A 13,497-nucleotide genomic window follows, 5' to 3' on the forward strand; every position below is an offset into this window, starting at 1 on the left:
CCTCAGATTTCTCAGCAGAGACAATCAAAGCAAGAAGAGCCTGGAATGATGTATGCCATGCCCTAAAAACAAACAACTATCAACCAAGAATACTGTACCCAGCTAAACTCTCCTTCATAACTGACAGCCAAATAAAAACCTTCCATAGCAAAGAAAAATTGAAACAATACATCTCCACCAAACCAGCCCTACAAAAGATTCTTAAAGATGTCCTACACATAGAAAACCAACAAGACCGCAACAAAGGCCAAGAAACTGGACCCAAACTGAGAATCCAAGAACCATAGGAAGAACCCAGTTTTCGCAGCCCCCAAGAAGGTGGATAACATGGCAGGAACTCCCAAATACCTCTCAGTCCTATCTCTTAACGTTAACGGACTGAACTCTCCAATTAAGCGACATAGACTGTCTAGTTGGATTAAAAAACAAGACCCTTCTATCTGCTGCCTGCAGGAGTCACATCTTGCCCGTAAAAACAAACACATTTTCAATGTTAAAGGCTGGAACAAAATCTACCAAGCAAACGGCCCCCATAAACAGGCGGGAGTTGCAATCCTAATATCAGATAAAATAGACTTCAAATTAAAATTCGTGAGAAGAGATAAAGAAGGTCGCTACATACTAATTAAAGGATCTCTCCTTCAGGAGGATATTACAATTCTAAATATCTATTCGCCAAACAATGGAGCACCCAAATTTATCAAAGAAACACTACTATCCCTCAAATCCCATATAGATCCAAAGACATTAATTGTTGGGGATTGTAACACACCACTCTCCCCACTACATAGATCAACTCAGCAAAAACTCAACAGAGAAACCGCAGATCTAAACAACTGCATAGATCAACTAGACTTAACAGACATCTACCGAACATTTCACCCAGCAGCATCAGAATACACGTTTTTCTCAGCAGCACATGGATCGTTTTCTAAAATAGACCACATTTTAGGCCACAAAGCAAACTTGTCTAAATTCAGAAACATTGAAGTTATACCTTGCATTCTCTCTGACCACAAGGGAATAAAATTAGAACTCAACACCAAAAGCCACCAAAGAAAGTCCGGTATCACATGGAGGCTGAACAACACACTGCTGAATCATGAGTGGGTCATGGAAGAGATTAGAAAGGAAATTCAAATGTTCATGCTATTCAACAAAAATGAACACACAAATTACCAGCTCCTCTGGGACACAGCAAAGGCAGTACTCAGAGGCAAGTTTATAGCTCTGAGCTCCTACATCAACAAATTGGAGAGATCTGAAACTAGCAATTTAATGACACATCTAAACCTCCTTGAAAAAGAGCAACAAGATAAACCCCAATCCAGTAGATGGAAAGAAATAATCAAAATTAAATCAGAATTAAATGAATTAGAATCCAAAACAACTATAGAAAGAATCAACAAAACAAAGAGTTGGTTCTTCGAAAAACTTAACAAAATTGACAGACCCTTAGCAAATCTTATCAGAAAAAGAAGAGAACACACCCAAATTAATAAACTCAGAGATGAGAATGGAAACATCACCACGGAAACAACCAAGATTCAGAACATTATAAGTGAATACTTCTCAAAACTTTATGCTAATAAGTTTGAGAACTTGACAGAAATGGACCTTTTCCTAGCAAACATTGACATGCCAAAACTAAACCAAGATGAGTTAAACCAGCTTAACAGGCCCATATCAAGCATTGAAATAGAAAGAGCAATAAGAGACCTCCCAGCTAAGAAAAGTCCAGGACCAGATGGTTTTACAGCGGAATTTTACAAGGCCTTCAAAGCAGAGCTCACACCAATACTCCTCCACCTCTTCAATGAAATTGAAAGAGAAAGCTCTCTACCGAACACATTCTATGAAGCCATCATAACCCTCATCCCAAAACCAGGCAGGGACTCATCAAAGAAAGAGAACTATAGACCCATTTCTTTGATGAACATTGATGCAAAACTTCTCAACAAAATTTTGGCCAATCGACTTCAACAATTCATCCAAAAAATCATACACCACGGACAAACAGGATTCATTTCAGGGATGCAAAGCTGGTTCAATATATGCAAATCAATTAATATTACTCATCACATCAACAGGAGCAAGAATAAGAACCACATGGTTATCTCAATAGATGCAGAAAAAGCATTCGACAAGATCCAACACCCCTTTATGATGAAGGTTTTGGAAAAATTAGGAATCCATGGAACATTCCTCAATACAATAAAGGCTGTATATGACAAACCTACAGCCACCATTATACTCAATGGTGAAAAACTAAAGCCATTTCCTCTTAACTCAGGAACAAGACAAGGATGCCCACTCTCTCCACTTCTCTTCAATCTAGTATTAGAATGCCTAGCTACAGCAATAAGACAAGATGCCGACATAAAGGGGATCCAAATAGGGAAAGAAGAAATAAAACTCTCCCTCTTTGCAGATGACATGGTCTTGTATTTAAAGAATCCCATAGACTCCACTCCCAAATTTCTCAAGCTGATTCAAAACTTTGGCAAAGTAGCAGGTTATAAAATTAACTCCCCAAAATCAATGGCTTTTCTGTATGCCAACAATGAGAAAAGTGGGGCTGAAATTAGGAAAGCAACTCCATTTGTAATAGCCCAACAACAAATAAAATACCTAGGAATTAACTTAACTAAAGAAGTGAAGGACCTCTATGATGAAAACTTTAAAATCTTGAAAAAGGAAATCAACACAGAACTTAAAAAATGGCAAAACCTCCCATGCTCCTGGATTGGAAAGATTAACATCGTGAAAATAGCAATACTTCCCAAGGCTATCTACAAATTCAACGCAATACCTATCCAAATTCCAACCTCATTCTTCAAGGAAATAGAAGAGGCAATCTAAAAATTCATATGGAACAATAAAAGACCCCGAATAACAAAAACGCTCCTGAATGGAAAGAACACTGCTGGAGGAATATCAATACCAAACTTCAAACTCTACTATAAAGCCATAGTAATCAAAACAGCTTGGTATTGGCATAAGAACAGACCTCAGGACCAATGGAATAGAATTGAAAACCCAGAAATGAACCTACAGACCTATAGCCATCTAATCTTCGATAAGGGAGCTAAAACAATAGAATGGAAGAAAGACAACCTCTTCAGTAAATGGTGCTGGCAAAATTGGTTAACTACATGTAGAAAACTTAAGCTAGATCCTTATATATCACCCTGCACCAGAATCAACTCCAAATGGATCAAAGACCTTGAACTCAAAGCAGACACTCTGAAAACATTACAGGATGGAACAGGAGAAACCCTAGGTGTCCTTGGCTCAGGCCGAAATTTTCTGAATAGAGACCCGGAAACACAACAAATCAAAGAAAGGTTGGACAAATGGGATTGCATAAAGTTGCAGAGCTTCTGCAGGGCAAAGGACATAGCTAGCAAGATCAATAGAAAGCCCACGGATTGGGAGAAGATATTTACTAGCCATACAACGGACAAGGGTCTCATATCTAAAATATACTTGGAACTCAAAAAATTAAACCTCCCAACAACAAATCCTCAAAGAAACAACTGCCCAATAAATAAGTGGGCGAAAGACTTGAAGAGAAACTTCTCTGAAGAAGAAAGAAGGATGGCCAATAGACACATGAAAAAATGTTCAACATCCCTAGCCATAAAAGAAATGCAAATCAAAACAACATTGAGATATCACCTCACCCCAGTTAGAACGGCAAAAATCAAGAACTCTAACAACAACAGATGCTGGATGGGATGTGGACAGAAAGGAACCTTACTTCATTGTTGGTGGGAATGTAAACTTGTTCAACCACTTTGGAAAGCAGTATGGAGGTTCCTCAAAAGACTTCACATAGAGCTCCCCTATGACCCAGCAATCCCACTTTTGGGCATTTACCCTAATGTTTACAAACAAGACCACACTAAAGCTACCAGCACAACTATGTTTATTGCAGCATTATTTACCATAGCTAAGATCTGGAACCAACCCAGATGCCCCTCAGTAGATGAATGGATCAAGAAAATGTGGTATATATACACAATGGAATTCTATGCCTCCATCAGAAAGAATGACATTGCCCCATTTGTTAGGAAATGGAAAAACTTGGAAAAAATTATATTAAGTGAAGTAAGCCAGGCCCAAAGAAACGTAGGTCCCATGGTTTCCCTTATTTGTAATATCTAGTATATGTATGAGTCAAGCGGAAAAGGTCAGATAATGTGATGTCAGGAAAATGAACCCTTAGATGTGTATTTTAATGTTTTTTTCTTTCATGCATGTGTTTCTAACACATTTATAAGATTATCTCTTTGTTGCTTTGTATGTCCCTCCCCCACAGTATAACCCCTGCTTTCACTATATTTGATGTCAGTATAACTTGTGGAGGAGATGGGGAAAAACCAGTTGTTTAAGGATACAGGTGGACCTGTTGCAACAATGAGAAGTACAAGTTGTCATGTCCAAAATGAGCTTTACAACGTTGGTGCGGGAGGGGGGGGGAGGGGTGGAAGGAGAAGGATTGGGATTAGGGGGGGAGGGGGGAGGCTGGGAAGGGATGTGAAGGGTAAACAAAGGAGGAGGCTGCAATGCTTGGTAAGAAATGTACGCATTATCCTGCCCATGTAACTGTAACTCCTCTGTACAGTATGTTCACAAATAAAATTAAATTAAATTAAAAAAAATGTACAAAATAGCCCTTTTTATAAAATATGTATGTTTAAAATACTACTAGGTTTTACATATATTTTCAATATAATTCACTTCTTTAGTGAAAGAATCAAGTTCTTATTTCTTTAAGAAAGCTGTCTTTAAACATTCTTCTTGTAACTTTGTAATGATCAATTAATACTTAAGGAATTGCCTCAGTTACTAGCTTTGTACAATCTGTATGCTTTTGTACTTAATTCATTAGTAATTTTGTAAAGTCACATCTTCAGTGATACATAACAGTGACACTTTTCCTCAAAGCCATTTTCTTCCCTTCTTCCTACATCTGTTTTCTCTTTTCTCTTCTGCATTATAAACTCCCTTTGGGTTGTATACACCTACTTTTAATTCAAAAACATTAGTGTATAAAATTATTCTTTTTTAATATATTTTTTTATTGTAAAGATACTGTACAGAGAGGTTACAGTTACATCAGTAAGGTAATGAGTACATTTCCTATCGAGTATTGTTACCACCCCCCTTTGTTTTTCCTCTACCATCCCTTCTCTCCCCACCTCCCCTACTCCTCCTTTGAGATCAACAAGATATTACATTGGACTTGCTCCAGCAGCAAGTCAGGGTTTGTTCTATATCTAATTTCCATGACTTAAAAAAAGCTGTCCCTAACTGCTTGTTTCCTGAAGCTAATAAACATGACATTTTGAAGTAGTAAACTTAGCTTAGTAATTGAATAAGCATTTTAATAACGTATTAGATTTCCACAGATCATATATACTAGACATTTGGTAAACGTTTTGCAATTGTACTTTTCTGAGACTCTTTTAATGTAATTAGAAATAATGCACTCAAGACAGCATGTACACATTATTAAGAGACAATATGTACAAATTCAGTATTTCACGGTTAGCATTTGCACTAATTTTGGCATCAGAGAAATTGAGAATCCTCTTTCAAGTCTTCTAAAATAATTATATGTAAGATTTCTACATTTAACAATAACAAAGTTAAAATTTTATGTGCAAGCTTGAGGAAAGGTATTCTTGGAAACTTGGATGCCAAAAGTCAAAAGACTTCATAGATCTTAGGATAGAGTTGAAAGAGAACTGAAGAGGCATAAACAGTAAATGGGAATACAAACTGTGACTAAAGAAATGGACATTTAGGTAGAAAAAGAGACTAGCTTGGCTCAGGTGGCTCACACCTGTAGTCCTATCTATTCGAGAGGCTAAGACCTGAAGATCACAATTCAAATCCAGCTCGAACAGAAATATCTGTAAGACTCTTAACTGGCTAGCAAGAAGTCAGAAATGGAGCTATAGCTCAAGTAGTGGAAAACTAGCCTTGATGAAAACAGCTAAGTGACAGCACCTAAGCCTTGAGTTCAAATCCAGTAGGGAAAAAGTAATTCTTATCCTAGTTTTAAAGATTTAGAAGACTTTCCTGGATTTTGCCAGTATAGAAAATTACTCAGCAAGTAGGAGCAACAAACTTACTTTCTAGAAGAGCAAATATGCTCTCTTTAATAATATTTAATTATATTAAGTATTAATGACATATATTAAAAATCACTCGTCCTTCTTTTTAAAAAAAATTATTTTCATGTAGTTGCACCAAGGGGTCAATTCAGCATAACATCATTCTCCTTCTTATAGATTGCTTGTCTTATTTTCTGTGATTTCTTGCTAAGTCATACTATAGCCAAATACAATTTAGGCTATGTTTTCTTTTCTCCATCTCTTTTACAGCTACAATTTAATCTGGGTATGTACCATTCAACAGGAAGGGGATATAATGTGAGAAGGCATTGCTTAAGATGAGCAAGGAAATGGAAGGCATAAAGCACAACTGGAGATGTCTACAAGAGATGGGGAGGTGATGACCTCAGACATTTCATGCAGTGTGGAAATTGTATTCCAATATTTGTGGCTCTACACCCAAGAATCAGCAGCACTAGACCGTTCCTAAGGCACATACAGTGGGAATAGCCTGATTCCATCTGGGATTCTGAAACACTACATGGGACATAGAAGCAGTTTCTTGGCCAGGGCCTAGGGATTAAGTATGGAGTAGAGTGGAATGCAGTATATGTACACATTGCCTTACTTTTGTAATTGTAACCCCTCTGTACAACATCTTTACAATAAAATAAAATTTTTTAAAAAGTAGCTAAGATAGCAACCAAGCTTCATAGGAATAGGAAAACAGTATCCAGAGATAAAAATTATGAACTATATATTAGATAAATGGTTATTTTTAAGTTTGAAAAGAATTTCCAAGCAAATATTTTTCTTAAATTTTATGATTATGTCATTCAATAAAATAATCTCATTTCAAAAATTCACTACTTCTTAACATTTTATTCTCTAATTTGCATATTTAATGTTGAATCAAAATATTTATGAAAGCTTTGGGATTTTTTTTTCATTTTATTTTTTTTTTTGTGAACATACTGTACAGAGGGGTTACAATTACATGGGCAGGATAATGCATATATTTCTTATCAAGCATTGCAGCCTCCTACTTTGTTTACCTGTCACACCCCTCCCAGCCTCCCCCCTCCCTCCCAATTCTCCCCCTCTCCCCCTCGCCCCCCTTCCCTTCCCCCCCCCAACACCAACGTTGTAAAGCTGGTTTTCGACATGACAACTTGTACTTCTTATTGTTGCAACAGGTCCACCTGTATCCTTAAACGACTTGTTTTTCCCCATCTCCTCCACAAGTTACACTGACATCAAATATAGTGAAAGCAGGGGTTATACTGTGGGGGAGGGACATACAAAGCAACAAAGAAATAATCTTATAAATGCGTTAGAAACAAATGCATGAAAGAAGAAAAACATTTAAAATACATATCTTAGGGTTCAATTTCCTAACATCACCTTATCTGACCTTTTCTGCTTGACTCATACATATACTAGATATTGCAAATAAGGGAAACCATGGGACCTATGTTTCTTTGGGCCTGGCTTACTTCACTTAATACAATTTTTTCCAAGTTTTTCCATTTCCTAACAAATGGGGAAATGTCATTCTTTCTGATGGAGGCATAGAATTCCATTGTGTATATATACCACATTTTCTTGATCCATTCATCTACTGAGGGGCATCTGGGTTGGTTCCAGAACTTGGCTATGGTATATAATGCTGCAATAAACATAGTTGTGCTGGTAGCTTTAGTGTAGTCTTGTTTGTAAACATTTGGGTAAATGCCCAAAAGTGGGATTGCTGGGTCATAGGGGAGCTCTATGTGAAGTCTTTTGAGGAACCTCCATAATGCTTTCCAAAGTGGTTGAACAAGTTTACATTCCCACCAACAATGAAGCAAGGTTCCCTTCTGTCCACATCCCCTCCAGCATCTGTTGTTGTTAGAGTTCTTGATTTTTGTCATTCTAACTGGAGTGAGGTGGTATCTCAATGTTGCTTTGATTTGCATTTCTTTTATGGCTATGGATGTTGAGCATTTCTTCATGTGTCAATTGGCCATCCTTCTTTCTTCTTCAGAGAAGTTTCTCTTTAAGTCTTTAGCCCACTTATTTATTGGGCAGTTGTTTCTTTGAGGATTTGTTGTTGGGAGATTTAATTTTTTGAGTTCCAAGTATATTTTAGATATGAGACCCTTGTCTGTTGTATGGCTAGTGAAGATCTTCTCCCAATCCGTGGGCTTTCTATTGATCTTGCTAGCTATGTCCTTTGCCCTGCAGAAGCTCTGCAACTTTATGCAATCCCATTTGTCCAACCTTTCTTTGATTTGTTGTGTTTCCGGGTCTCTATTCAGAAAATTTCGGCCTGAGCCAAGGACACCTAGGGTTTCTCCTGTTCCATCCTGTAATGTTTTCAGAGTGTCTGCTTTGAGTTCAAGGTCTTTGATCCATTTGGAGTTGATTCTGGTGCAGGGTGATATATAAGGATCTAGCTTAAGTTTTCTACATGTAGTTAACCAATTTTGCCAGCACCATTTACTGAAGAGGTTGTCTTTCTTCCATTCTATTGTTTTAGCTCCCTTATCGAAGATTAGATGGCTATAGGTCTGTAGGTTCATTTCTGGGTTTTCAATTCTATTCCATTGGTCCTGAGGTCTGTTCTTATGCCAATACCAAGCTGTTTTGATTACTATGGCTTTATAGTAGAGTTTGAAGTTTGGTATTGATATTCCTCCAGCAGTGTTCTTTCCATTCAGGAGCGTTTTTGTTATTCGGGGTCTTTTATTGTTCCATATGAATTTTTGGATTGCCTCTTCTATTTCCTTGAAGAATGAGGTTGGAATTTGGATAGGTATTGCGTTGAATTTGTAGATAGCCTTGGGAAGTATTGCTATTTTCACGATGTTAATCTTTCCAATCCAGGAGCATGGGAGGTTTTGCCATTTTCTAAGTTCTGTTTTGATTTCCTTTTTCAAGATTTTAAAGTTTTCATCATAGAGGTCCTTCACTTCTTTGGTTAAGTTAATTCCTAGGTATTTTATTTTATTTTATTTTATTTTTTTTCAGGTAAGGGGTAGGTTTATTCATTAGACCTGCTGGGACCAGGCAAGGTTGGCACTCCAAGCGGCTGGCAAAGGCCTGGGAATGAGAGAGAGCTAGGAAAGAGAGGAAAGAGCTAGAAAAGAGCAGAGAAAGAGATAGAAAAGAGCAGCGAGAGAGCAGAAAGAGCTAGAGAAGAACAGAGAGGTATTTTATTTGTTGTGGGGCTATTACAAATGGAGTTGCTTTCCTAATTTCAGCCCCACTTTTCTCATTGTTGGCATACAGAAAAGCCATTGATTTTGGGGGGTTAATTTTATACCCTGCTACTTTGCCAAAGTTTTGAACCACCTTGAGTAATTTGGGAGTGGAGTCTATGGGATTCTTTAGATACAAGATCATGTCATCTGCAAAGAGGGAGAGTTTTATTTCTTCTTTCCCTATTTGGATCCCCTTTATGTTTTCATCTTGTCTTATTGCTGTAGCTAGGCATTCTAATACTAGACTGAAGAGAAGTGGAGAGAGTGGACATCCTTGTCTTGTTCCTGAGTTAAGAGGAAATGGCTTTAGTTTTTCACCATTAAGTATAATGCTGGCTGTAGGTTTGTCATATACAGCCTTTATTGTATTGAGGAATGTTCCATGGATTCCTAATTTTTCCAAAACCTTCATCATAAAGGGGTGTTGGATCTTGTTGAATGCTTTTTCTGCATCTATTGAGATAACCATGTGGTTCTTATTCTTGCTCCTGTTGATGTGATGAGTAATATTAATTGATTTGCGTATATTGAACCAGCTTTGCATCCCTGAAATGAATCCTGTTAGATCGTGGTGTATGATTTTTTGGATGAATTGTTGAAGATGATTGGCCAAAATTCTGTTGAGAAGTTTTGCATCAATGTTCATCAAAGAAATGGGTCTATAGTTCTCTTTCTTTGATGAGTCCCTGCCTGGTTTTGGGATGAGGGTTATGATGGCTTCATAGAAAGTGTTCTCAAAACTTTATGATAATAAGTTTGAGAACTTGACAGAAATGGACCTTTTCCTAGCAAATATTGACATGCCAAAACTAAACCAAAATGAATTAAACCATCTTAACAGGCCCATATCAAGCATTGAAATTGAAACAGCAATAAGAGGCCTCCCAGCTAAGAAAAGTCCAGGACCAGATGGTTTTACAGCGGAATTTTACAAGGACTTCAAAGCAGAGCTCACACCAATACTCCTCCAACTCTTCAATGAAATTGAAAGAGAAAGTTCTCTACAGATGCTCCTTTGTTCACTTCCTCCCTCCCTTTCTCCCTCCCTTTCTCCCTTCCTCCCTCCCTTTTTCCCTCCCTCCCTTCTTCCCTGTCTCCCTCCCTCCCTGTCTCCCTCCCTCCCTCCTTCCCTCCCTCCTTCCTTCCTTCCTTCCTTCCTTCTTCCCTCTCTCCTTCCCTATATCTTTTATTGTCTTTTCTTGGTGACTATGAAGCTTGTGAGAATGTGAACATTGCTTAGACAAGTTACGAAAATTAAGCACGAATTTTATTATTTCAGTGTTCTTCAAATGTCTTTTTGTAGAATGATCAGATCCCTGTGTGTATTTTACATGGTTCCACATAGGTGAAATTTTGAGAGTTGCAGCTCAGATCCAAGGAGAACTTCCAAAGTTTTCCAGTGAACTCATATATATGTGCTTATGATATGAAGATTGTGTTTTTTTTCCTGTGTTTTCCATTCCATTATTGTGAAAAGTCTTCTGTCACATGATAAAGTTAGTCAGAACTTTTGGTTAAACTAAAGCATGGTGACAACTGTTTTCATAGGAGCAAAGTATTTAGATTATTACAAAAAAGTTTTGTGAAACAAAATCATGCATTATTTTTCATTAATATATATACTGTACAATTCATATTTTGAGAAAAGAGCTTTGTTATTAGCCTTACAGAGGGAGTTTACAAAAATCCCAAAGCTTTTTTAGATCCAAAGACATTAATTGTTGGGGATTTTATCACACCACTCTCCCCACTACATAGATCAACTCGGCAAAAACTCAACAGAGAAACTGCAGATCTAAACAGCTGCATAGATCAACTAGATTTAACAATCTACCGAATTTTTCACCCAGCACCATCAGAATACACGTTTTTCTCAGCAGCACATGGAACATTTTCTAAAATAGACCACATTTTAGGCCACAAAGCAAACTTGTCTAAATTCAGAAACATTGAAGTTATACCTTGCATTCTCTCTGACCACAAGGGAATAAAATTAAACTCAACACCAAAAGCCACCAAATAAAGTCGGGTAACACATGGAGGCTGAACAACGCACTGCTGAATCATGAGTGGGTCATGGAAGAGATTAGAAAGGAAATTCAAATGTTCATGCTATTCAACAAAAATGAGCACACAAATTACCAGTTCCTCTGGGACACAGCAAAGGCAGTACTCAGAGGCAAGTTTATAGCTCTGAGCTCCTACATCAACAAATTGGAGAGATCTGAAACCAACAATTTAATGACACACCTAAATCTCCTTGAAAAAGAGCAGCAAGATAAACCCTAATCCAGTAGACTGAAAGAAATAATTAAAATTAAATCAGAATTAAATGAATTAGAATCCAAAAAAACTATAGAAAGAATCAACAAAACAAAGAGTTGGTTCTTCGAAAAAATTAACAAAATTGACAGACCTTTAGCAAATCTTATCAGAAAAAGAAGAGAACACACCCAAATTAGTAAACTCAGAGATGAGAATGGAAACATCACCATGGAAACAACCAAAATTCAGAACATTATAAGGGAATACTTCTCAAAACTTTATGCTAATAAGTTTGAGAACTTGACAGAAATGGACCTTTTCCTAGCAAATATTGACATGCCAAAACTAAACCAAAATGAGTTAAACCAGCTTAACAGGCCCATATCAAGCATTGAAATAGAAACAACAATAAGAGGCCTCCCAGCTCAGAAAAGTCCAGGACCAGATGGTTTTACAGCGGAATTTTACAAGGACTTCAAAACAGAGCTCACACAAATACTCCTCCAACTCTTCAATGAAAGTGAAAGAGAAAGTTCACTACCAAACACATTCTATGAAGCCATCATACCCTGGGCATTGTGTATTGGTTTATCTGAATTAGGGAAGGAAAGGGAATGACAAAATGGTGAGACAAAGGACAAAGGGGGAACCAATGCAACATTGATACTCACAGACAATATATTGGTAATGATCTGTAAAACTTGCGGGGAAGGGATCTTGGGGGAAAGGGAAAGTGGGAGAAAAATGAAGGAGGGGTAATAAGTTCAGCAAGAAATGTAATTGTTACTTGCTTATGTAACTGTAACCCCTCTGTACATCACCTTGACAATAAAATTAAAATAATTAAAAAAAACTATAATAGGACTGTATTATGAATAAGTTTGTACTAAATCTTTGAGTATAATGGAAGCCAATTACATCAACAAAGTACACTAAACATCAGACATTGTTAATGTTCCCAGGAATGTATCATATCAGAGATTCATCACATTTTCCCTAGATTTTATCTAATGCACATTTTAAAGATTATCCCTTCCTGCTGTGGCACAATTATCCCATACTGACAGTTCAGAACTCCAAACTTTATAACCTTTAAAATGTACATTAATGTTCACTGACCTGTAATAACATTACATATAATACATTGCTTGATCATCGATGACATACACAGATGAGATGAGCATAATAGAATGGCCTATATTTATTCTTACTTTATATGTGGAAAAACTACTAGATGATCACACATCAACTTATTTCATTATTATGTGTAATTTTTCTCTGTATCTCATTTTTCCTAAGAAATTTCATTGGAAACACACTCTTTGTATAACTCTAAAGGAAATTAAATAATTTTATAGCTATAAAGAAAATTAACTGATACAGTAAGAAGAGTAGAGGAAGAATGAAATAAAATTACAAAACATCAAAGAATTAGAAATCATTAGGAACATCTACTCTAAATCTTTTGAGTATCTTGCTCTCATCTTTCCACTAATACTTATAATCCATACCCTAGTATATAGACTAGCCCTAGGCTAAAAAGTAAAAAATAAAAAAACATTGATAGTAAACTTAAGAGGACTTCTATATGGGAAACTATTTTGAAATCCATCTAGAATTAAACATGACCACTGAGAGCCAAACTCACCCTAAGTGAGACAAATTAAGTTCTGCATTGCTTCCATATCTCCAGGACTTACAGTAAGTAGTATCTGAACAGGTCATTCAGGTTATGACCCAACTTGGCTCCAAACCCACTCCCTCTGGGATGAATTTGTTGTGGGACTGACATATCCTTAAGCATATTTTCTATGATTGTCCAAATTTCAACTATGTAACACTAGAAAGGATATGAAGAA

The sequence above is a fragment of the Dipodomys spectabilis genome, unplaced genomic scaffold (assembly GCF_019054845.1).
Source record: "Dipodomys spectabilis isolate Male_0828 unplaced genomic scaffold, ASM1905484v1 ptg000092l, whole genome shotgun sequence".
NCBI lineage: Eukaryota > Metazoa > Chordata > Mammalia > Rodentia > Heteromyidae > Dipodomys > Dipodomys spectabilis.